At 41.5% G+C, this 26,614-nt stretch overlaps 1 protein-coding gene and 1 non-coding gene across 2 annotated transcripts in view; one reads left to right on the top strand and one right to left on the bottom strand.

Annotated features, from left to right (window-relative positions):
- The window catches only part of FBXO36 (F-box protein 36), a 101,666-nt gene that overhangs the window by 23,336 nt on the left and 51,716 nt on the right, over positions 1-26,614 (top strand). The gene's annotated exons all lie outside the window — the stretch shown is intronic.
- TRNAD-AUC (transfer RNA aspartic acid (anticodon AUC)) lies at positions 23,261-23,332 on the bottom strand. The gene has a single exon. It is a non-coding gene; the product is annotated as a tRNA-Asp (tRNA).

The following is a 26,614-nucleotide window of genomic DNA, read 5'->3' as shown; positions in this document are numbered from 1 at the left end:
TTTCCAGTGGTTGGACTGTGGTCAAGTTACTACCCTTTGCCTCGGTTTGTTCAACTGAAAAATGGGTCTATTAATGATGCCTCAGAGGCTGTGAGAAACAAGCTTATCAATATAAAGAACCCAGGACAAGGCCTGGCACATTGTAAGTGCTGTATGTATTTAGTAGTAGCAATAGTAGTAGTCATGAGGTTTTGATTGGAAGTGGAGAGAGTTAGTAGTAGAACAGTACTTCTTACTTTTTAAGTAAGTTAAATGTATACTTTTAAAAAAAATCTCAGTGAAGAACACATAGCATCTGACAGGACTAAAGCCTCCTTTCAGAATTCATCCTCTTGCCCCTCAAAATCAGATTCCCTTCCACACTGGGTTTTCCATTTTTCTAGGCTCAAGCTGCTGACTCCTCCCTCCTTGAGTTTGCCCTCTTCCTCCCTTAATGTCCAGTTGGACAGTTGCAAGTCAAGTCCTGTCCTCCCTCCCTTTGGACTCTGGTGTTCATCCCTCATCCCTGCTCCCCCACCCCCATCACTCCTTCAGGCCCTCCCACCAGTGTTGCCGCTTCTCTCTGAGTCTTCCAAATAGGGGAAAATACTGTCGAACCTCATTATTCACAGATTCCACATCTGTGAATGTGCCTGCTCACTAAAATGTATTGGAAACCCCCCAAATCAATACATTCCAGATGCTTTCGCAGTCGTCCCTGGGCATATGCAGAGCAGAGCAAAAACTGAGTCCACCCACTGGCAGGTTCCCAGCTGATGCCGATCAACGGTCAAGGTGATGCTCTGCCTCCTTGTTTCAGCTCATGCTGTGAACAAGTGTCCTTTTCATGGCCTATTTAGTGCCACATTTTCCTCATTTCTGTGCTTTTTGTTGGTGATTTTGCTGTTTAAAATGGCCAAGTATAGTGCTGAAGTGCTGTCTAGTTTTCCTAAGCACAAGAAGGCTGTGATGTGCCTGACGGAGAAAATACATGTTAGATAAGCTTCATTCAGGCCTGAGATATAGTGCTGTTGGCTGTAAGCCCAGGGTTAATGAATCAACAGTGTATATTAAATAAAGTATCTTTAAACAAAAACACACGCAAAACACAGTTATGTAGTGATCAGGTGAAAATGGGACCAGAGGCTCGCAGGAACCTTCCCCTGTCTTTCCTCTACAGCAGTGATTCGGGATTTGCTAACTCAGTGTTGGCGGCGACTTTATGGAACCTAACAGCTGTGAACAGCAAGAATCAACCGTACGCACACGTACACACACACAGGGACTTTTCGGAATATTTGGTGTTCCATTTCACTTACAGGGTATTGATCTATACCATCTTGCCCCATTTCTTAGTTTGTCTCCTAACACTCTTTGCCACAAAGTCCCTGTTCCAACCAAAATGGCAATTTTTTGTCTGCTCAGAATTCGTTTCAGCCACTGCCCCTCCCCACTCCTTCCACCTCCACTCCTCTGAGGGGATCCACTGGGGTTCAGTCACAAGGACGCGCACATGACCTAGGCCTGGCCCATCATTAACCGGCCTGCCTCCAGGACAGGTGTGGGTAGTGACACAGACCGGACCAATGCAATCATTCCCTGGGATTTTTCACCCTCAATTAAAGAGAGTTGGTTTCTCATTTCTCTGGGGATCCTCAAACTGGATGATGTAGGCTTGGAGTTTCTAGCTGCCAGGATCCCCGCTGCATGAGGGACACACATTTGCAGTAGAAAATAAAGAGGCCAGCAAGAGAGAGGAGCAGAAACAGAAGGAAACAGAAAGAGCTACTAGTCTGACGCTGCCATTTTGCACCCCTGGACCGTGTCCTGCCTGAGGCCAGCCACACCACTGTCTTTCCAAGTTACCTAACCCAACAGGGTTGCATTCTTACTTAAACTACTCAGGACTGAGTTTCTGTCTCTTGAGACCAGCAGTCACGAATAATACACCAGACCTTTTTGATCTATCTGGAATGCAGTGTTACACTCTGCTGTCAGTCACACGTTTCTCCCTAACTTGGATTGCTCTTTGTGAAAAAGTTAGTGCACCTGGATTTTCTTCTCCAGCCTTAATATTTTTCAGTTCAAGACTATTGTTGTTTGAACGTATGGACACCAAGGGGGGAAAGTGCCGGGGGGTGGGATGGTGGTGGTGGGATGAACTGGGAGATTGGGATTCACATATATATACCAACATGCATAAAATAGATAACTAACAAGAACCTGCTATATAAAAAATAAAATAAAATTCAAAAAAAAAATAGATAGCCAACAAGGACCTACTGTATAGCACAGGGAACTCTGCTCAATACTCTGTAATAACCTAAATGGGAAAAGAATTTGAAAAAGAATAGATACATGTATATGTATAACTGAATCACTTCGCTGTACACCTGAAACTAACACAACATTGTTAATCAACTATACTCCAATATAAAATAAAAATTTTAAAAAAAGGACTATTGTTTGGGATAGACAGTAAAAGAGGAAACTGGGAATTGAGAAGATGAAAAGGAAGTAAAACAGGAGTAAAAATTCTGCAGCGCAGCCCTAGGGGGGAAGTAGGGAGGCAGAGGTAGGTAACCAAGGCCTTAGAACTGATCCAGGTGGGTGCAGCCAGGTGTCAGTGCTCTGCTGTATCTAAGCTGTCTATGAGCTAAGCCTCTGCAATCTTATGTATGGGGCTCATATCCTCAGGTAAACATTCAACTCACCCAGTGTCTCCTCTCTCCTTCAGTCTTTGCTTATGCTACCCCTCCACCTGGAACACCCTTTCCCCCATCTTTGCTTAGTTATCCATCCTGTTCTCAGGTCCGCCTTCATCTCTGCCAGGAATCACCTTAACCTGGCCTTTTTCAGGGGTAAGTTTGAGGAAAGAGCCTGAGAAATAATAGGTCAAATATAGGTTACCCCCAAATTTTCCATTTTAAACATCCACGTGACTCTGGAAAGTGGCAGCCAGCAGCGTGGAGTCATCAAAGCAAAAATAAATGAACATTTGAATAAGCAACAAGACACTGAAGAAAATGTCTCTTGACACAATCATCAACAAGGCAATATCAGTTTCTTAGCATCTCATTGGGATTGATGGGGGAAAAAATATTTCTTTTCTAGCAAACAAGAGATGATGAGTGGAAATTAGCCCTTAGGAACATAAGCTGTATAGACTCAAGGCTGCAAGAGACTAAGTCTACATTCAGCTCACACGTGACCGTGAATCCAGCTCTGAGCACAATGCTGAGCACACAGTGGGGATTCAGTAAGTATTTGTTGGATTAGGAAATATTAATCCTGAGCTTCCCTGGTGGCGCAGTGGTTAAGAATCCGCCTGCCAATACAGGGGATACAGGTTCGAGCCCTGGTCCGGGAAGATCCCACATGCCGTGGAGCAACTAAGCCTGTGCGCCACAACTACTGAGTCTGCTAGCCTAGACCCCTTGCTCCACAACGAGAAGCCACCGCAATGAGAAGCCCGCACACCACGACGAAGAGTAGACCCTGCTCCCCACAACTAGAGAAAGACCACACGCAACAATGAAGACCCAACACAGCCAAAAATTTTAAAAAATAATAAATAAAATAAATAAATTTATTTATTTAGAAAGGAAGGAAGGAAGTGGCCCACAGGTAGGGAGTCACGTCATAGGAAGGGTTTCCTTCAAGATGTGACTCTGGGATTTAAATCTTTTAAAAAGGGAATATATCTTTTCTAGGGGAAGAATTCTAGGTAGGAGGGATGCATTTTAGCAAAGTCACGGAATTGTGATACCATAATTGTGAAACTGCAAGTGATGTGTTGAAATGTGGGGTATAGTCAGGGGGTTAGCATGAGATAGATAATGCTAAAGGTCACTGTCTGGAGGGCCTTGTATGCCACACCAAAGATTTTGGCCATGGAGAACTCTTAAAGGAGTTTACGTGAAAATTTAAAAATCACATTCATATTAGCATTTTAGTAAGTGGCCTTTGGCTGCCATGTTGGATATAGCCTGGTTCAAGTGTAGAGCTAGAGAGCCCTCTTAAGAGACTTTGTCGTGATCCTCAAGAGCACAGTGGAGATGAAGGGAATGTCAAGAGTTGTTAAGGAAGTGAAATTAATAGAATTTGGTCACGGAGTCAATGTTCTGTGATGACAGAGAGGTAAGAGTCTAGAATGACTCAACCGGTGCCACCAAAATAAGGAATGTGGGAAGAGGAATAGGTAGGTTTGTAAGAGAAGATGGTGAGATCCAGTTTGTTTATAGTTGATTGTAAGATGCTGTTGGATTACCCAGTAAGCAACTGGCTAATTTAGCAGGGCTCTGGAGATCGGGAGTACCAATACAGATTTTGACTTGGCAACATTTAAAGCTGTGGATGAGGTTATCAGGAGGGAGGGATAAGTCAGCTAAGGACAGAGCTTTAACCCTGAAGCACAAGTCAAAGCAGAGGAATACTTGTGTTTCCACGTTTGCATCTTCCTCTTCCTCTGGGGAGAAAAAAGTATTCATCACTGATATTAGTGGCGTTAAACTACATAGGTTATTCGAGGATGGGTTAAACATTTTCCTTTCAAGTAATGAAATGCATTTGCCGTGGAAACGGTCTAATAGAACAACGTTGGTAAAGGCCTGGGAAATGGCTTCTCGTGCGATGTTAACAGGAATGTAAATTAGTACATCCTTCCTATGGCAGAAACCATTCGTTGTCCCTAGTATCTATTTTCCCCTGTTCTTAGTAAAAGATTACCTGACTTTTAGCTGAACATGTGAACACAGAAAAAAAAAAAAGACTACGTTTCTCGGTTTCCTCTGCAGCTAGATGTAGCCACATGATCAAATTCTGGCGGGTAGGATGTTGGCAGAAGTGCTGAGTGTCACTTCACAAAAGAGTCCTTGGAACTTGGACCCTTTTTTGTCCCTTCATCCTTGCTGCTGCCTGGAATGCAGATTCGATGACTAGGATTTGAGCAGCCATCCGGCACCATGTAGAAAAGCCAAGTTCTAAAGATGATGGAGTACCAAAAATGGAAGATTCCTGGTCCCCGGGGTCATGGACTGCCTCCTCTTTTACATAAACTGTCTTGTGTAACCCACATTTGGGTGTTCTGTCACATTCAGCTAAACCTAATCCTGACTGATACGCTTCCCCAAAGCAGTTGAGCAATATATATATATATATATATATTTTTTTTTTTTTTTTTTTTTGCGGTACGCGGGCCTCTTATTGTTGTGGCCTTTCCCGTTGCAGAGCACAGGCTCCGGATGCGCAGGCTCAGCTGCCATGGCTCATGGGCCTAGCCGCTGCGCGGCGTGTGGGATCTTCCCGGACCAGGGCACAAACCTGTGTCCCCTGCACCGGCAGGCGGACTCTCAACCACTGTACCACTAGGGAAGCCCCAGTTGAGCAATATTTAGTCAGGTATTGTATACCCGTCCTTTGCCCTGGCATCCCACCTCAGGGAATCTATTCTCGGGAGATAATTACACAAATTTGAAATGACACATAAACTGGAAATTCATCACAGTGTTGTTTATAATAACCAAAAAGGTAGGGGGTGGCAGCGAAAACCAGAAGTCTTTCAATAGAAAGTTGGTTAAGTACATTATGCTTACCTCTGTATAAGGGAACACTGCGAAGCTACTGAAAACGGTGATGTTAGATTTAAACATCACATGAATAGATGTCCGTAAGATGACACAAAAGATTATAAATGAACATGTTAATTATTATCTAATCATGTAAAACTAATATATACATACACATGCTCTCACACACACCACACACACACACACACACACACACACACACACACGCAATCAATCTCTAAAGGTATATAGAGTCAGAGAAATGTTTGAAGAATGTCTACAAGGACACTCTTCAATGCCTGGAAATGGGATTTTAGATTTTTTTTTTTTACTTCTCACCATGCTTTTTAATATTATTTGAATCGTTTGCTGTCAGCTTTATCATGATTACAAAAACTATAAAGCCTTTTTAATGTTCTCTTTAAAAAATTAATATCATTAAGGAAGTAAGGCGAGGAGTTTTGCCAGCTAACTGTTCAGGAAGAGGTGTGGCCATTGTTGCTAAAAGTCAAACAAGTGAGAACACACTCCAGGAAACCCGACTCAGCTTTTTGAGGTAGTCCGTGGTAGGTGGGGACATCCTAATTGGCAGGTTTTAAAACTTTCTACTGAAAAAATAATTGGAACTTAGATGATCTCCTTAACATAGAATATATTTCAATTCTTTCATTTTACTTTTCTAGATCTGGAGAGTTGGGGTGGGGAAAGGAAATATATTTATGATGTCAGAGTAAACTTAATCATCACAGATTAAATGTAAGAACTCATTACTGTCACTGAAGCTTTGAGTTTTTAAAAATGGCCTCACATCTCCCCTAGAGTAAATCTGTATAGCTTTTCTCCCCATTCCAGTCTCAGGCCATTTATTACTTTTTATGTTTTATTTCATTTTATTTTATTTCTTGTGTTACAAAAAGCTTACTTTATTTACGGAGAAATGAGATGCACTAATACAATTCATAGCAGGTAAATGGAAGTAAAATTGTAGAGCACCTTTGAAGAAGTAAGGCTACTTGTATTTAAGTAGCTACTAAATCAGTAAGGCTACTTATTTCCTGGTAGACCTGTTTATCACAGAGGACTTCCCAGTTTTAAAATTCTATAGCAATAAGTCACCTTCCTTTTTTTAATTTGAGGGATTGCCTGCCAGTTTGGAAGGAGTCTGAAGCCCAACCGGCAAAATGTTTAGCCCTTTTGTGGAGTTTAATATCTTTTTCTCTTTTGTGGTCATTTAAATAACACTGCCTGAGAATTCCTTTTTCACTTTTATCACGTTGATTTCCCCAGCACCTGCCCTCACTTAGCGTTTCAAAAAAGAAGAAAAGCAGCAGACAGCGATGATTTAGCCCTCTTTTTAAGCCCTCTCGTAAAATCAGATGTGGCTGAATTATAGTCTTAATTTTTAAATGTACTCGATATGATTAAAATACGAAATTTCGGGCTTCCCTGGTGGCGCAGTGGTTAAGAATCCGCCTGCCAATGCAGGAGACACGGATTCGAGCCCTGGTCCGGGAAGATCCCACATGCCGCGGAGCAACTAAGCCCGTGAGCCACAGCAAGTGAGCCTGCGCTGTAGAGCCGGCAAGCCACAGCTACTGAGCCCGTGTGCCACAACTACTGAAGCCCACATGCCTAGGGCCCGTAGTCGGCAACAAGAGAAGCCACTGCAATGAGAAGCCCGTGCACCGCAACGAAGAGTAGCCCCCGCTCACCGCAACTAGAGAAAAGCCCGTGTGCAGCAACAAAGACCCAACGCGGCCGGAAATTTTAAAAAACAAAAAACAAAAAACAGGGCTTCCCTGGTGGCGCAGTGGTTGGGAGTCCACCTGCCTATGCAGGGCACACGGGTTCGTGCCCCGGTCCGGGAAAATCCCACATGCCGCAGAGCGGCTGGGCCCGTGAGCCATGGCCGCTGAGCCTGCGCGTCTGGAGCCTGTGCTCTGCAACGGGAGAGGCCACAGCGGTGAGAGGCCCGCGTACTGCAAAAAAAAAAAAAAAATTCACTTAACAGAAAATAGCCTGCTCATTCACAGCAAAGTACTTCTGTGGCAATTTCTTAATAAAAAGGCTTTCTCAGCTGTTTAATTGCTTGGTATCTTTATTTCATTCTTTTTGATACTTAAATTAAAAGAAATAAATACACAAATGCATAATGAGTATACATATAAAGATATGTTTAAATAATGTAAAGTAAATCTAAAATGTTTACTAATACAACTCTATAATTATAAATTAAAATATCAATATTATTTATATAAATAAAATTTTGTATCTTCCAAAGTATAGTTTGATGTATTCATACCCTACATTTGATGTGTTCTAGTACCTAGAAAGCCTAGTGTCACTTTTCAACAATATAGGCTACTGGAAAAATCTCTCACCTTTCTTGATTTGATTTCTGCCGTTTGCTGGCTGGGTGCCAGTTGGATAAGTTAATGTTTTAATTTATTCAATAATTTATTCAATAAGCACTTACCAATTTCAACTCTGTGCCTTTCACCACGGGCACTGGCAGGTTAAAAAAAAAAGTCACTAAGACTTGGAGATGGCTTTATAGACTAGTGGCAGTAACAAAAGATAAACAAATAGTTATAGTTCAGTGGGTTACGTGTCCACTGAATAAAACTCTGTAGTAGATACGGGGGATGCTTGTGTGGACTGTGGGCCATAGAAGGCCCTACTGGGATGTGAAGGAGAGATTTTAGACCATCCTCTACAAATGCAGGGAGACATTACAAGGCAAGGAATCCTAGAGAACTTAGCCTTGGAAATCTGGGACCATTTATTCTGGGAAGAGGAGGAAACCAGGGAAGTAGTCAAATGCCGCAGAGTACAGGTATCCCCCGCTTTTCAAAAGTTCGCTTTATTCCACTTAACTTTTAGGAAAGACCGACATTAGTACCTGCTTTCACTAACTGAAAGAAATCCGAAGTTTTTTCGCTTTTATGGAAAAAAAGGTGAAAAGCAAAAATAGCTTTGAGCATTGTTTTGCAGTGACCCCTTGTAGTGGCTGCTCACAAGGAGCAAGGCTCCTTCCCCGGGAGCCACACAGGCATCTCAGCCTCAAGTCGCCATAGCCTTGAACTGTGTCTGTGAGCATCTGCGCTTGATCTCGATTTATTTTGTGCATCCGTTAGCAAGATGTGTCCCAAGGTCATCGCTTCTTTGCTTTATGCCATTCCGGTTTAGGAAAAGTTTCATAGGAATGCTGTACTTCCGGATGGGGGTGGAGGGTAGCTGTATGATAAAATAAAGATAGGTGTACCCTTAGATATGGAGGTTGGCAGGATCCTGGTATTTGCAAGATGGATTCTGTAACATGATGTGTGTGAATGAAAAATGAGGAAATAAAGACAAGGAAAATGGCTGCTTTTTCCAAGCAATTTATTTATAAAGGTAGGGAAAGCATGATCAAAGGATTGTTGTAGTTATCGGAAAGGAAAGGTTTGAGCATGTTGAAGGTTAAGAGGAAGGAGCCAATGGAAAGGGAGAAGATAACAAAATGGTATAATTGAAGTAACATGAACTTTGGTGTCAGACAGACCTGAATTAGAATCTTGTTAAAAAAAAAAAACAACTAAAAAAAAAATCTTGTTAGCAGTGCAACCTTACCCAATGAAACTCACCCCCTGAATCTCACTTTCCTCAACTATAACATGAAAACCCAGTATGTAAATGAAGTTTCTTCATTCACATAATTATCTTTTTTTTTTTTTTTTGGCTGCATTGGGTCTTCGTTGCTACACGCGGGCTTTCTCTAGTTTTGGTGAGCGGGGTCTACTCTTCGTTGCGGTGCGCGGGCTTCTTGTTGCAGTGGCTTCTCTTGTTGCGGAGCATGGGCTCTAGGCACGCAGGCTCAGTAGTTGCGGCGCATGGGCTTAGTTGCTCTGCGGCATGTGGGATCTTCCCGGACCAGGGCTCGAACCCATGTCCCCTGCATTGGCCGGCGGATTCTTAACCACTGCGCCACCAGGGAAGCCCTACATAATTATCTTTAACAGCAGGTGCTGAACATGCAGGAAAGAAAAAATACTTGTCCTTGCTTTCTAGGATCTTACAGACTGGAAGATGTAGTTGTAAAGAATATAAATCAACAAATTTGAGAGATGTTTAGGAGGATAAAAAATTTTTAAGACCTGGTTACTGTTCGGATTTGGAGTAAGAGAGAAGGTTGTACAGTAGACAGTGGCATGGGCATGGGTCCTAACTGGCTCAGAAACATGGGCAGGGACTCCTCACGTTCCATGGTTGAGAGCGAGAATAAAGTGAAATGTGTAGCACGCCCAGTGTCTCAACAGGGTAAACTCAATTTTTGCTGATTATTAATTGATTAATACTATTATTGATTCCCAGGTCCTTTGGAAAACAGTGATGCCTGTAGGTTGGCGAACTTTTTCTGTAAAGTGCCAGATACGAAATATTTTATTTTATTTTTTAATAAATTTATTTATTTATTTTTGGCCGCTTTGGGTCTTCGTTGCTGCGCACGGGCTTTCTCTAGCTGTGGCGAGCTATGCGGTGTGCAGGCTTCTCATTGCAGTGGCTTCTCTTGTTGTGGAGCGTGGGTTCTAGGCACACGGGCTTCAGTAGTTGTGGCACGTGGGCTCAGTAGTTGTGGCTCATGGGCTCTAGAGCACAGGCTCAGTAGTTGTGATGCACGGGCTTAGTTGCTCTGCAGCATGTGGGATCTCCCCAGACCAGGGCTTGAACCCGTGTGTCCTGCATTGGCAGGCGGATTCTAAACCACTGTGCCACCAGGGAATCCCAGGAAATATTTTAGGCTTTGTGGGCCATATATGGTCTCCACTGTATATTCTGCTTTGTGTTTATGTTTTTTTTGTTCTTTCCTTTTTAAAAATGTAGAAACCATTCTTAGCTCAAGCTGTGGTCATATTTGGCCTGTTGGCTGGGGTGTGCTGAACCCTGTTAATGCCATTCCCCACACAAGAACCCAGGAAGAGGCGGCTAGAGGAGAAGACATTGAGGTGGCATATCCAGGTAGAGATGTTCCTTAGGCCAAAAGATCGGGGCTGGAGGTATAAGTGGTGAATCGTCAATATACTGATGGTGGGGAGCCAAGGAAAGAGTCTTAGGGATGGGTGAGATCACCCAGGAAGACTCTGTAGAGTCAACCCAGTAAGATGAGGGAAGGGCCAAAGACAGGACTACAGAAAGCCCTGTTCTTCTCCAGGATCAGAGTGAAGGTCACAGTCCCAAGCAGGCTGACCAGCCACTCCACAAGAGGTAAACCAGTTTCGGTGCAGTGGCTTACATGCTGTGACAGAGTTATGCACAGGGTCCTGTGAGGGAATACAGACGAGGCATGAAACCAGCCTGGTCTTGAAAAGGGAGCTCAAAGTAGCACACCTTAACAATCTTGTGAGATGCCTGAGAATTAGCCAAGTATTCTAGGCAGAAGGAACAGCCAACACAAAGGCACGGAGGAGAGGGAGACAAGAACAGGTACTGGTTTGTAGACAGATTAAAATGTAAGGTAAGGCATAGGCTGGGACAGATGAACAAGGCCAGATCAAGGAGCGTTTTATCTGTAGTGCCAATTCCTTGAAAGGGATGGGGAGCCCTGGAAGAGTTTTAAACAGAGGGTTGACACGATCCCACTGATGTTTCAGAAGGAGCACCCTGGCAGCAGATGTATGAAGGATGACTTCCAGGAGGGTAAATCAGGGGTTGGTAGAGAATAGAAAACCTTTGGACCTGTCCAAGAGGAAAACACTTAGGGTTCCTTAATCAGCAATAGGCTGGTAAATGGTTTACAACTGGTTCTCCAAGGGCAAAAGCCCTGATGCGTAGCAATTGCTGGTTTCTGTGGTGTAAATATTTCCGTCATGGCCAAACGAAGGCAAGTAGTGGGAATACGGAGAAGGGCTGGATTCGAGATTTAGGAGTTGAATTGATACTTAGCAACTGATTAAATTGGGGTGAAGAAGTATAGGCTTTTCCAGGCTTTGGGGGTTTGAGATTGGGATATCACTGAAATAGGGACAACAATAAATAAGTAAATCTACATGGTCTCTCTCCCCTTACTAGAATGTAAACTCCATGGATATAGGGACTTTTAATTATTTCCTACACTGCTGTGTCCCTAGCACCTAGAACAGTAAGTGCATGGCACGTGGTTGACACACAGTAAATTTTGTTGTTGTTGTTGTTTTTTGTCTGTTTTAATTTTCTTTTTTGGCCACGCCAAAAAGAAAGATCGCGTGGCTTGCGCGATCTTAAGTTCCCTGACCAGGGACTGAACCAGGCCCGCAGCAGTGAAAGGGCAAAGGGAGTGCTAACCACTGGACCGGCAGGGAATTCCCTTGATAAATTTTTTTGAATGAATGAGTAAATGTTTCCCAGTTAAGCCACTACAGAGATCACTGCTGACTTAAGAAGTAGCAGTGCCCATGAAGCACTGTGAAGCTGTTAACTGAAAAACTGGGTTTGTCTCTTGGTGGGTGTTGAGCCAAAAGACACAACCAAGCCAGAGACCAGGAGAAGGAAGGATTTATTATTGCTTGAAATGAGTAAGGAGGACACGGGGGATCTTTTCCAAAGCAGTATCTTCTAAGCAGCAAAGTTGGTTAGGTTTTAAGCTAAAGGTACATGTATCTTCATGAAGAGGCTTGGGTGTCGGTGGACAGAGTCCAAGCTGTAGCTGACTGAAGTTACAAGGAACGGGAAATGTCAACATCAACATCCCTTAGGTTCCAGTTGATCTGGTGGTTGAGTGCTTCAGGCTAATCTTTACTGCTGAAACAGAACTGGGAGTCTTTACAACTGATATATTATCTTTGCTGTTGTTACTTCTCTTGCCTGATAACACTTTGTTCCTGCATTCTTTTGTTCCCTGAAGATCATTAATTACTAATACCTGTTCAGGGGCAAGCATTGTGGCCAGGCTTAGATTACCAAATGGCTCAGGCCCCAAATGGCTTTTCTTCTGTCGAGAAAGCCGTGCCTAGTTCTCTTTCTTAGGGGACCCCCCTACCCTATCTGCTTACAGAGCTAGGGTGTAGTAGGTTGAAAAGAGATGGGATGAGGAATTTGAGACAATGCACAGACAACAGTTTGAAAATCTCATCTCTGAAAAATAGGCAACACAATGGATGGCAGCCAACTGGAGGAAATTTTATGTTACTTTGTCTCAGGAAAAATGAACCTTGGGACTTCCCTGGTGGCATGGTGGTGAAGACTCCACACTCCCAATGCAGGGGGCCCGGGTTTGAACCCGGTCAGGGAACTAAATTCCACATGCATGCTGCAACTAAGAGTTCACATGTCATAACTAAGGAGCCCTCCTGCCACAACTAAGACCGGCACAACCAAATAAATAAATATTTAAAAAATAAAATAAAATAAATAAGTGAGGCTGAATGCCCTCATAAATCTATTAAAAAAAATGAATCTTAGCATATAGCTTCCAGGAGCCACCCTGAGCCCTAGGACTGGGGAGCTGACAAGACATACGGCATCAAGACCTTGTGTTAAAATCACAGCCCAAATAAAAAATCAAGAGCTGAGTCTGCAAGAGAATGAAGGACAGATAGGAGGTGTGGAGATAATGTGAGTTCCACTGGCGGTCAGAAGTCAGAGGCTAGAAGCCAGGAAAGGTCTAGATTGTATGGCTTGTCAGATGATTTTGCTCAATTCCAGTTTAGCTTAAGCAGAAAGAGCCTGGGATGCTTTGGCCAGCTGTTAAACTTGAGTCCTAGAATGGAACTTCATAAATATTGACATGAAAACTCTCACAAGCTTGCATTTGTGGTCATGGGTATAACTTGGGAAAAGAACTAACTCTTTGAATAAAATGTTTCCTTTAACCTTTTTTCCAAGAAAATGCTTTTTCTCCCCAAGAGAACATTTTATAAATAATTTTAATTTCTGTACCTCATATAAATATTTTTAGGCATTGCTTTATTTTAAATTGTATATTTGGAAATCTACGCTATCATACCAGACGGCAGGCCAGACAAAACTGAAGGTTTAATTGAGGACTTTTCCTTTAATTATTTTATCTTCTTTTCCCTCTAATAAGTGCTTTCCTCCTTTAAATCAGTTTCGTTCCTGGCTTAGGGGAGTTCCCCAAGACCAGGCTTTGAAATGCAAGGCCATAAGATTTTAAATTTCAAAAGCCCAAACTTTGGATGGGGGAGGGAGACGAGTTTTTGGCACAGACAATAGATTGGTTAGGATGTGCAGAGAGCCTGCCCGCCTATTCTACAACCCGGCAAAGCTCCCAGATTGTAGGTGGAAAAAGACATGCAGAGAAGCGGGAAGGAGGATTTAGATGCTGCTGGTCCAGTGAAGAGTCCTTGGCCATTTCCTTCCAAGCTGCTCTGGGGGGTGAAGGTCAAAAACCCGGCAGCCTCCCCAGGTAGATTGAGGCTCCAAGCTGAGCAGACCTCCACCCTCTCCTCCCCACCAGGTGCCTCCCACGGTGGCTTGTTGCAAGAGAAGGCAGTGACTGGACGGACCTCACGGTGTCCCCAGCCGTGTGGTCTGAGACTCCAACAGGACTCAGACAGTCAGAAGACGCCTCCTTCTGCATCCACCAGCGGTGCGGGGGGGTGGTGGGGGTGGGGGGGGAGGACATGATGCCAAGAGGGCACTGGGAGGAGACTGATGCTGCCCTTACCAGTTACCATGATAACCCAAGAACAGGTGGGATGGAGGGTATCTCACCTCTCGCTGGCTTGTAAATAATGCCATGGAGGACTCACCTCTCCTCTGAAACTTGAACTGAGCCTCCAACAGAGAAGAAGAAGGTGCCAAAGTTAACCTAGCAAGTCATGTGAGTGGCGGACAAATAAGATCTTGTACTGACTGTTATGACACAATAACATGACTCACACTACATCTTGAAGAATGAGTTTTTCTAGAGGACAAGGCAGCAGGGGATGCTCTAGGCATTGGACATGCATGTGCAAAGGCATGGCAGTATAATCAAAACATGGTACTTCCAGACAACTTGCTGGAGTGATGATAAGAAATGATACTGGTCAGGGAGCAGTATACTGATGACTCAGAGGCCAGTTCCTCATCGTGTTTGCAAAGCATCTTCTACACGGAAGATGCACTGCGCTGTATCGTGGTCTGAACGCGGGTTGGAAAAGAATTCCCAGACACAAGGCAGAATGTAAAGAAGATAGAATTTATTAGAGAGAGGGTCACTGCCAGAACGGTGGGCCAACTTCCTAGTAGTCTGGGAGAGTCGAGCCCGAACGTGTGCTATTGATCAGTTTTTATAGCTAGAAAACAATGGAATGGTCAGAGGTGAAAATTTCATTTACTGATTGGTCGAGGCACATATACCTTCCTTCTATAGCGTGGGAGTGGGACAGGGCGGATGCCTTTCCTTATTTGGGACAGGTCCCATTGCCCAGGTGGGCGTTGCCCAGGTGGGCTCAGGAATTTCGTATCCATCACAACATGGTGGGGAGGGCGATTAAGAGTCAGGTAGGGGGTGTAACTGACACTTTTTCAGTCAGGGTCGTCCTTTGTCCTTGAAGTACCACTGTCCTTGGAGCACCACAGGCTGCGCAACCAGGGTGCTCCAGACAAGAGCTTTCAAGGAGCTGGCTATAGAAAGCATACAGACACGAAAACAAATGCATGAGTGAATATCAAAGCATTTGAATAAAGTGCTCGTGATTGCTGTTTTGCTCTTATTCTCCTTTATAATCTGCAGTTTAGCAGGAAAGGCTGTTAGATGTAATCCTGTGGTTATAATATAAAAAACATGCACCGTTTGTCTCCAGTGAGCACCTCAGCTTTAGGATAGGATGCTGAAGGAACTTTGCTTACTGCCTGCGTGCTTGGGAGGGCTACATGGAGCACGCTGGGTGAGCAGCAAAGCAGTCTACCAGCTCCTCTGTCTCACCATCTGGCTTCTCCAGTCCTCAAATAACACCTGCCCTGACCGCCCTATTGAAAATGGAACCCCCATCTGCCACCCAACACTCCCTATTTTCTTTTCCTTGTTTACTTTTCTTCACAGCATTTATCACGTTCTAATACACAATGAAATATATTTACTTGTTTTGTTTATCGGCATCTCCCTTCCCCCCCCCCCAGTAGAAAGTAATCTCCATGGGGGCAGGGGTTTGTCTGTTTTGCCTAGAACAATGCGATGCCCCTAGTCCTTGTGAAATGTGGAATGAATGTAATGCCATGACTTCTTAGCACATCAGTCACACCCCCATCAAATGTAAGTTAAAAACCCATCCATGGGCTTCCCTGGTGGCGCAGTGGTTGAGAGTCCGCCTGCCGATGCAGGGGACATGGGTTCGTGCCCCGGTCTGGGAGGATCCCACATGCCGCGGAGCGGCTGGGCCCGTGAGCCATGGCAGCTGAGCCTGCGCATCCGGAGCCTGTGCTCCGCAACGGGAGAGGCCGCAACAGTGAGAGGCCCGCGTACCGCAAAAAAAAACAAAAAAAGAACCAAAAAACACCTCATCCAGTGCCAAATATTAATTAATGGATCAGCACCATTTGGATTATAAATGTTACTGCTTCCCTCCGGGATTACGGACATTGAAGAGCTGAGGCTTCTGGTCATTCCACTAAGGCAACAGGTTGAACAGATTTAGAGGCTTTGGGGTCAGATGGACCTGGGTTCAGATTCTCCTAAGCAGCGAGTGAGTTAGGGCAAGCTTTTCTAAACTTCCTTGAGTCTTAGTTTATTCATCTATAAAATGTACAGTGATACTAACCTCCTAGGGTTGCTGTAAAGACTGGATGGGATAAAGCATAAAGCACCCTACATGTGGTGCAGGGTATGTACTCGATGAGATCTGTTATTATTTTCTCATTATCATTTTGGGAGCTGTATTAGTCTTCTGGGGCTGTCATAATAAAATACCACAAATTGGGTGGCTTTAACAACAGAAATTTATTTTCACGTAGTTTTGGAAACTGGGAAGTCCCAGATCAAGGTGTTGGCAAGTTTGGTTTCTCTTGAGGCCTCTCTCGTTGGCTTGCAGATGGCCACCCTGCACTGTGTCCTCACATGGCCCTTCCTGTGTGCATGTGCATCCCTGGTGTTTCTTCCTCTTCTTAGGAGGACATCAGTCCTGATGGATTAGGGCCCCTCCCTTATGACCTCATTTAACCCTAATTACCTGTTGAAAGGCCCTATCCCCAAATATAGTCACAGTGGGGGTTGGGAGTTCAACATAGGAATTTGGGGCGGAACACAGTTCAATCCATAACAGATGCTGAGGAATTTTCAACAAAGTATATCCAATTTTGATATATTTAGTAGTTAGGAAATATTTAAATCCCAGAAATAAAAATGTTTTATTGGGTTTTATTTGTTTGTTTTTTGACTAGCAGATAGGCACTGAAAAGGGCGTAGATGCAAGTATTTGGTAGCTGGTGTTCATTTTACAAACAAGAAGAAAAAGAAAACCAAGGGAAGAGGGAAACATGTGGAGAGAAACAGAAAGAAGACACAGAAATAAAACTATGAAATGACCCCTTACCGAATGGTAGGGCTGTACGTGAGGATGCATTTGAAGAGAACAGTACCAGGGAACAAGAGGAAATATAACTAGCTCCCACTGGAGAGAAAGGAGAGAGAGAGAGAAAAACTATATTTCTTTCTTTTCTTTTCTTTTTTTTTCTTTTTTCTTTTTGGCTGCATGGCATGCAGGACATTAGCTCCCCAACCAGGGATTGAACCCGTGCCCCTGCAGTGGAAGTGCGGAGTCTTTCTGATGGCAAATGGTTATCTAATCAAGAGAGAAACTGTCAGCTTCTTGGTCAGTTGAGTCTGATGTCCCCTCCTTCCCTGCCAGGGAATTCAGCACGTGTAGAGCAGAGCTCCTTCTAACTAAAATATTTTATTTATTTATTTACTTGGTTGCGCCAGGTCTTAGTTGCAGCAAGCAAGCTCCTTAGTTGTGGCTTGCCAGCTCCTTAGTTGCGGCATGGTTGTGGGATCTAGTTCCCTGACCAGGGATGGAACCCAGGCCCCTTGAATTGGGAATGTGGAGTCTTAAACCCTACACCACCAGGAAAGTTCCTGGGGGAGATTTTTAAAATAAGTTTTTTACCAGTAGATTACTATTTTGTACCAAAAGCAAAACCATAGACACCTTCCGATTGTAAATAGTAATTTTATAAAGAAGCAGCTTACAGGCTTAGGGGCAGGTACATCTCTAAATTCACCCTGCAAAGTGGAGCCATAGACACTGGGGCCTTCCTACCTGCTTAGTCACTTTTCCTGCCCATATCCAGGAAGGTTTTGGCGAGAGCGTTCCAGATTGTATTATTTTTTCCAGGCATTGTTCCAGAATGCCTGGAAAAAATAATATTGTACTAATGCAAAAAAAAAAAGAAAGAAAGAAAAAGAAAGAAAAGGCTCCTCTTGCATCTGTGTTCCGAGTTTTTTTTTCTTGGTTTGATCTTATTGTTTTGTAGAGTACTCTGAATTTCTTTGAGATTTGTAGCACACCCATCTGGCAGACACACTTAGTATTTTGGGGTCAGGCCTCTGCAAAGTGTGTGTTAGAAGTGACTGGCGTGGCCTTGACTCACACTGCCTTCCTACACTTGGGAATGGTCCCACCATCTCCAGACTTAGAAAATTGTGGGTTTCATCAAGTTTTTTAACTGGAGCTGCAAGAGTGGATCTGTGCATCTTCTAAACCTAGGGAACTACGTCTGTATTCTTGGCCTGTCATGTTAACAAATTCCAGTAATAATTCGATAGGAAAGAAAAATTAAAACGTATCTGGTACTCTGCTAAGCACATGTACACATAACAGTTCATGTTAATCCTCCCAGAAGATATGAACAAGAGCAGGCAAACAGAGATTATGAGCCCCGCCAAAGCTACCCGCTAGTAAGTCCTCACCTGGAATGTTCCTCTGGGTCCAAAGCACCTGCTCTGATGTGCTTGAAGCCCCATTTGTGCCTTCACCTGTAGGAACTCAGTGACATCCATCCACTTTGGCATGATGTCCGTATTTTATGCTCTCATTACTTACATGACTCTTATCCCCCCTGAATCAAAAGTACTCATGTTGGATATGTATTGGAAAAAATATTTATTATCAGTATGTATAGTTTTCTTATTTATTCTCTTTCCTTTATGCAAAATATTGTACAAGTTTTGCTTTCAGAAAATCTGCATCATAAGAGATTGTGTCTGAAGTGTAAACAGCCAAGTCATGATGCATGGTAAGGAGAAAATGAGAGTAATCGTGAATTCTGTAGGACCTCCAGTATGATTTATTGTAATAGAATGTTTTTAAATAAAGAATATTGCTTAAAGTTGCATTTCTGGATCTCATGACCTAGGAGAGGAAGCAAATCTAATAGCTACCACCTCTGTAGTGAATTTTCAAGTCAAAATAATAGCTTCTAATCAGTCACCTCTAGAATGTTGATTCCAAGATTTCAGCCAGAGAATAAGGATGGTACTAAAGCATGCGTAATAAGCCTGAGTGCGGTGCTATCCCCCGTTCCTGTGCCACTTTATAAAATAAAAATGGTATTATTATTATTTATTGTTTTTAAAGTAATACTTTTCCCATAAAATCTTGTAGTATTACTTTTTGCATTTATCATAATAGTCCATCTAGATTTTATTTTTGAATGTAGTTGGAGGTAGAAGTTTAAATTTATTTCTTTTAAGTAGATGCCTTATCATATCAACACTATTTATTAATAATTCATCCTTTTCTTCTGAAGTTGAAATAATACCTTTACCATACATTAGTTTCCCATTTACATCTGACGCTACTTCTGAACTTTATTCCAGTCTACCAGTATATTTGTTTATTATATACAAATACCATACTATTTATTTATAATCACCTTCTATTACATTCTAATATATTACAAGACATTATTCTTTCTTCCCAAGATTTTCTTGGCAATTTTCACATATTTATTTTATAATATGAATTTTATAAAATTTTGTCCTCTTACCAAAATAGGAAACTGAATTCTGATTGTTGTTGCATTAGGTTTATATATTAATTTGGGAGAGGGTGAGTTTCTTTTTTTAGAAATTGAAATTTCCAATCTTAGAATATGAAATGTCACTCAATTTGTTCAGGTATTGGCGTTAGGACCATCAGTAACATTGAATAGCGTTTTTTTTATTAGGTTCTGTAACCTTTATGTTCATTATTTTTAGGTATTTTAGTGTTTTAAATTATTGTGTGTGGGGTACATTTTTTCCCATATCCATTTCTAAATGCTTATATTATAAATATTATATATAAATTATTTATTTTAAATAAAGCTATTTTATGTATAATTTTGTATATCCAATCTCCCTATTAAATTTTCATGAATTCTATTCAATAGATTTTTAGCTATCCTATCTATTAAAACACCTTCTCTTCCTTCCATTTATTTTCTTATTTTATTGTATTAGCTAGAGAACCAAAAGTACTGTTGAATAAAAGTGGCCTTGTTCCTGATTTATATGTCAAGGCTTCAGTATTTTACCATTCAATATGGTGTTTACCAGGTGTATGGGTTTGTATATATGTGAGTGTGTGTGTGTGAATATATTTTATATTTAAGTAGTTTAATTCTATCACTATTTTTCTTAGGTTTTTTTTTTTTTTTTTTTACTTAGGATTTATATTAGGAATGGCTACTGAATTTTGTCAGCATTTTGGGACTTTGATTAATCTAATCCTAGGATATTTTCTCTTTGATTTATTAATGCAGTGAATTATATTGATATTAAATATTAGGAATGTAGTTTAGGAAAATATATGAGTAACCTTCAAGTGTGGGAGGCCTTCTTAATATAGGAAACACAAAAGTCATAAGGGAAAAGATTTTAAGTTTAGAAAAAAATGTTGGGAACTTCCCTGGTGGTCCAGTGGTTAAGACTCCGTGCTTTCATTGCAGGGGGCACGGATTCAATCCCTGGTTGGGGAACTAAGATCCCGCTTGCTGCACGGTGCAGCCAAAAAAGAAAAAGAAAAAACCTTACATTTCTGAAATGGTCATACAGCATAAACAATGTCAGTTGACACCCTTATGAAACAAAGAATTATAACCACTACTTAGGATAAAAAGACCTTTTATGAATTGATAAGAAAAGGATAAGCCATAAGGGAAAATAAAAACAACACGATACGATCAGGCAATTCATTAATTCAACAATTTTTTTTTTTTTTTTTAGTTCCCACTATATTACTGACACTCTTCTAGATCCTGAGATAATAGCAATGAGCAAAACGATCAAAGACTCCCAGGCTCCTGGACCTAATGTTCTAGCGGGGGGATTCATCTCACAATATGTTCTGGAGGTCCCTCCCCGGCAGCACATGGAGATCTTCCTCATTCTTTTTTAGGACAGAGAATGACAAGTGCATACTCCTTTGTATGGTTGTGTGAAAAGTTTATTCAACCAGTCTCCTGCTGCCACACGCAGGTTGCTTCTAATCTTTTTAGCTTTTGCAAATAATACCTCAGTGGAGAACCTCGTTTATTATTAGATCATGCTAAATTTCCCTCCCTAGCTGTTGTACCATGATCATGAGATTTCCTGTTTCTCCACAGCCTTTTGCTAACAGAGTGTTTTCAGTCTTCAGGATTTTGTCAGTCTGGGTAGGTGAGAAACAGAAAACACATACGTTGGTGTGATTTTAATGCACTTTCTATTATTCTGAGTGAAATTGAGCATCTTTTCATGTTTATGGGCCATGTGAATTTTTTTCCTGTGAACTTGGTTTTCCTGTCTTTTGCTCACTTTTAAAATTAATTTGTTGGTCGTTTCTCTATTTCTACAAACTCTTTAGGGAGATTAACCCTTTGTTGTGATATTAACTGTGAATGTTTTTCCCAGTTTATCATTTTTCTTTTGTCTTTGTTTGCTGTATTTTTTTTTAAATCAGGCTTCTTGCTATGCTTTTAGTACAGTGAAAATTACCCTTTTTAGGTCCCATAAATTTGATAAATGTATAACCACCACCTTATAATAAAGATATAAAATATTTTCACCAACCCCAAAAGTTTTCTCATGTCCGTTTGCAGTGAGTCCCCTTTCCCACCTCCATCCCCTGGTACCACTGACCTGATTTCTGTTTTGCCTTTTTCAACGTGCCCTAAATGGAATCATACAGTATATCTGGTTCTTTTTTATATCTGGCTTCTTTCACTTAGCATAATGCTTTTGAGATTCAACCATGTTTTTGCATGTATGAGCAGTTCTCTTTATTGCTGAGTAATATTTCTTCGTTTGGATGTATTTATCTATTTACCAGTTGATGGATATTTTGGTTGTTTCCAATTTGGAGGTACAGTGTATTATGAGCAAAGCTGCTTTAAACATTTCCATACAGGTCTTTGGCGACTTAGCCGTACAGAAGTTTTTTATATTTATATAATCAAATGCATAAATCTTCTCTTTTATGGCTTTTGGAATTTGAGACATAGTTAGAAAGATAATAAGAGGATTCACTATTTTTTTTCCTTCTAGTACTTGTATGGTCTCATTTTTTTTACATGCAGATCTTTGATCTATTTGTAATTTATCCTGATGTGAGGCATAAATCAATTTTCTTTTTCCAACTGGCCACCCAATAGTCCCCAAATTCCTATATAAATCTTTTAAATCTGATTTAAGAAAATCTATTTTACAATTATTTGTAATTGCTTATAGTTTATTAGAAACATTTTAAGTTTATTACAATTATTTGTGTTTATCACAAATATTCAATTAAAGTTAGAAGTTAAAAACCTATTTTTCTTTAAACCCTCAAATACAACTTACAAATCTAGGAAATTCAATTATAAATCAAGTAATTTTGTATTAAAATTAAAACACTCATTTTCATTGTTCTTTGATTAATGTGTAATTAGCTTATACATTTAACAAATTGTAATCCCTTAAACATTTAAGCACAGTTTACAAACTTAATCAAATTACCTTAAAAATTATAAATTAAAGCCACAAAACTTGTAAATCTAATAAATTCTCTTAAATTTAAATAACACTGACAAACATGATTAAATCCTCTTAAGCATTTCAATCTATCTCATGAATTTAATATATTTGGTTTTCTCAAGTACTTCTGAAATCTAAAGAGACATAATTACAAATCTAACAAAATCAAACCACATGTTTATAAAACTGTAGAGAAACAAACTTAAAAATGTAGATGATCAAACTCTTTTAAACATTTAAACATCTTAAAATCGTTATAAATTTAATAGATATTCCTAAGTTTAAACGTTGACTACCAACTTAATCATTTGCATTAGCCTATGTATTTAAATTAAAATGACAAATATAGTATGTCAGATTCTTGACAGCATTTTAAACATCTTAAGGATACACAAAGTGTAGCTTCTAGTTATAGTACTATTGTATATCTTCCCTGCCTCTAGCAGTGCCGCTAAAATGATAATTATAAGGTTTTTCTAAAGCGTAAACCCGCAAAGACAAAAGAGAATGGGAAAGGCGACAAAGGCAACAATTTTGCATGCTGAAAAGCAGATGACTTACTGGTAGCTGATTTAACAGCCCTGAAAAAGCTGAATTCTAAGCTAGTGGTAGGGAAGTCAGGAAGTAATCAGATTTGTGCCCCAGAACCTCAGAGCAGGGTGGCTCAGGAATGGGCGGAAATAGGTTCTTTTTGAATGCTAGAGTAAAAAAGGACCTTCGAACAAGAAGGATGTTTGACATCCTGTTTGTGTGTGTGTGTGTGTGTGTGTGTGTGTGATCCCATTTCCCTGACCAGGGATCGAACCTGGGCCCCAGCAATGATAGCGCCGAGTTCTAACCACTGGACCACCAGGGAATTCCCAACAACCTGTTTAAAATGTGGTTAGAACCACCTTCATCTTCGTCCCCTACTCTCCTTTGCACAACCAGCAAGAGCTTTGCCTCACCACCCAGGAGAAGACCAGAAGTTTGGTCTCTGGAGGGGTAAACTAGGGATACAATGGACTCAGGACCCCAGGCCACTGGGGACAGAGGAACTCAGGGCTGAATATGGCAAGGGATTAAGTGAAAATCCACATACTGAACTGGGAGACTCACTCTAACTTCCCAGTGGCTCACAGAAAGCTGTGGGCAGCCAGGTTTATACCCTCCAGGAAGAAAGCTGGAAGATTCTTCACCAGGCTGAAAAGAGATCTCAAGATATTAATAGTCAGGATCCTCCAACCAAAGAGCTTCAGCAGATCACCCTATAGTGAGGTCCTCCTCTGGCCAAGCCCTGCTCAAATGCCCAGATCTTCCAGTCAGCTTCCTAGCACCCTACTCCTGAATACACATGAATGGTGACGAGTTATATCAGGCTTTTGAGGAACGCCAAAACAAATTAACAATAACAACAACATACAGGAAATGTAACCTTGGAAAAAACAAAGACAATGAACAAAGGCAGAACAAAATACTCATCAGTAATATCCTCAGAAGGATAAGAAAGTTATTGTATCCATGAAACAAGGACAGTACACAATAAAAAAGAAACACTCAGAAAACTAAAAAGAGCTTTTAGAAAATATATAGGAAAAATGAAAAACTGCTTAGAAGTGTTGGAGGATAAAATTGAGAATATTTCCTAGAAAAAAAGAATCAAAAGTAAATGTAGGGAAAAAAACGTAATAAAAGTAAATGTAGGGAAAAAAACATAATAAAAGAAATAGACCAGGATGTCCAATACCTGGAAAAAAAGAAATTCCAGAAAAAATTATACAAGAAAATGTCCTAGACGTGAAGTATTCCCATATTAAAAGCTCTCACCAAGTACCCTGCAAAATAAATGAAAAAATGAGATACCATGCCAGGTATCTCAAGCAAAGTCCATTGAGGAGAGAGAAACCATACTTATTTTACCAGAAACAATTTATTATTAAGGATTGTTAACTAATAGAAGATGGTTAACAACTTAAAGGGTAAAAGAGGGCAAAAACTTGTACACGAATGTTTATAGAACCTTTATTCATAGTAACCAGAAACTGGAGCTAAGCATGAAAACAGTAGTTTGGAAGAAAATCCAGAAGTTGTGGGAGAGCACAGTTTGAATCCAGGATGAAAATGGGAGGGAATAGGGGTGAATCTGAGGTGTCTACAGCTTTCCCAAAGTGGGAATCAAAAGGAAGCTAGCTCTAAGTCACTGCAGAGCCAGCTTAAGAGCCCAGCACTTTACTGCTGTTATCACCATGCTCTCCACGCCACAGAGATAATATTCTGAGTAAAACATTAAAGACTCAGACGTTGAATATGGGAAAGTTTTAGGAATACCTTCATCTATTTATTCTACTTATATTTTCCATTTTTAGGTATATACAAGGCTAATGTAAATTTATTATATTAAAATTAATGTAATACATGTATTGTATTAATATAATTTATAAAATTAATGAAGTACAGTTGACCGTTGAACAACAAGGCGGGGGCAGCCACTGACCCTCCATGCAGTTATAAATCCTTGTGTAACTTCAGCGTCTACCCTCCTGTTGAAGGTTTTGCATCTGTTGCAGGAAGGGGGACCCCTTCCAGCGGCTGAGAGTGGGCTCCTGTCTAATACTCGGAAATGAATTGTCCAAGGAAACACACGTGCTGACAAAATGAGAGACTTTATTGGGAAGGGGCCCCCGGGCAGAGAGCAGCAGGGCAAGGGAACCCAGGAGAACCGCTCTGCCGTGTGGCTCGCAGTCTCAGGTTTTATGGTGATGGGGTTAGTTTCTGGGTTGTCTCTGGCCAGTCATTCTGACTCAGGGTCCTTCCTGGTGGCACATGCATCGCTCAGCCAAGATGTATTCCATCGAGAAGGATTCTGGGAGTCTGGTAGGATATATGGACTGACGTCTCCTCTCTCCTTTTGACCTTTCCCGAATTCTTCCAGTTGGTGGTAGCTTGTTAGTTCCATGTTCCTTACCAGGACCTCCTGTTGTAAGATAACTCATGCCAGTGGTTACTATCGTGCCTGTCCAGGGCGGGCAGTTTTGGTCAGTGGTTCCCCTAATACATCCGTGGATTCAACCAAATGCAGGGCATGTAGTCCTGCAGTATGTATTTAGTGAAAAAAAACCGCCTAGGGCTTCCCTGGTGGTGCAGTGGTTAAGAAAGAATCCGCCTGCCAAAGCAGGGGACACGGGTTCGAGGCCTGGTCCACGAAGATCCCACATGCCGTGGAGCAACTAAGCCCATGTGCCACAGCTACCGAAGCGCATGCACCTAGAGCCTGTGCTCCGCAACGAGAAGCCGCTGCAGTGAGAAGCCCGTGTACCACAACAAAGAGCAGCCCCTGCTCGCCACAACCAGAAGAAAGCCTGAGTGCAGCAACGAAGACCCAACGCAGCCAAAAATAAATAAATCAGTAAAATAAAATAAATAAGACTCTACCTCCAAATACAGTCATTAAAAAAAAAAACCAAAAACCTGCCTATACGTGGACCTGTGCAGTGCAAACCTGTGTTAACCAAGGGTCCACTATAATTGCTAAAAATAGCATAATAAAATACATGTCTAGTGAAGAATAAAAGAGCTCTTTCAATAACCGTAAAACAAGTGATAGAAACCCATTGTGTTTCAGTTTCCTTAAGAGTGTTATTTCTTTCTATATAATAAATAATGCCATGGTATTCAATGGATGGTGTATTAAATCTGATGGAACATGGCATTATTTCACATAAAAACAAGTTTAAAGGAAAAGAGGTTCCCAACACAGGGACAGTGCTCTGGCTCCTTCTCTCCACAATCTATTGGTTCTGCCTCCTCCAGGAAACATTCTTGTCACCTCAGGCTGGCTCCCCTCCTAGTCACAAAATGGCTGCTGCTTCTCCAGTGATCGCATCAAAACACAACAGCCAGTGCCCAAAAAGGGGCTGTGTTTCTCCTGTGAATGAAAAATGTTGCCTGCCATATCAGTAAACAAAGGATGTTGCAGCCATCAAGCCACTACAGCCATCCTGGATGGTGAGCCCTGAGGAAGTCCAGGATGGAGACCAACGGGCTGCCCACTGCCAAGCCCTCAGCCCCTGCAGCCACCCCCAGCGGTGCATCCTGAGGGGACTCAGGATGGGAAAGAAACAGGATACTGGCCCTAGATAGCTAAAGGAAAGATTTCAAT

This window comes from Delphinus delphis, chromosome 7, assembly GCF_949987515.2.
Source record: "Delphinus delphis chromosome 7, mDelDel1.2, whole genome shotgun sequence".
Taxonomy (NCBI): Eukaryota; Metazoa; Chordata; class Mammalia; order Artiodactyla; family Delphinidae; genus Delphinus; species Delphinus delphis.
Note: the sequence above shows the minus strand (reverse complement) of the source record. Positions and strands in the feature narration are given on the sequence as shown.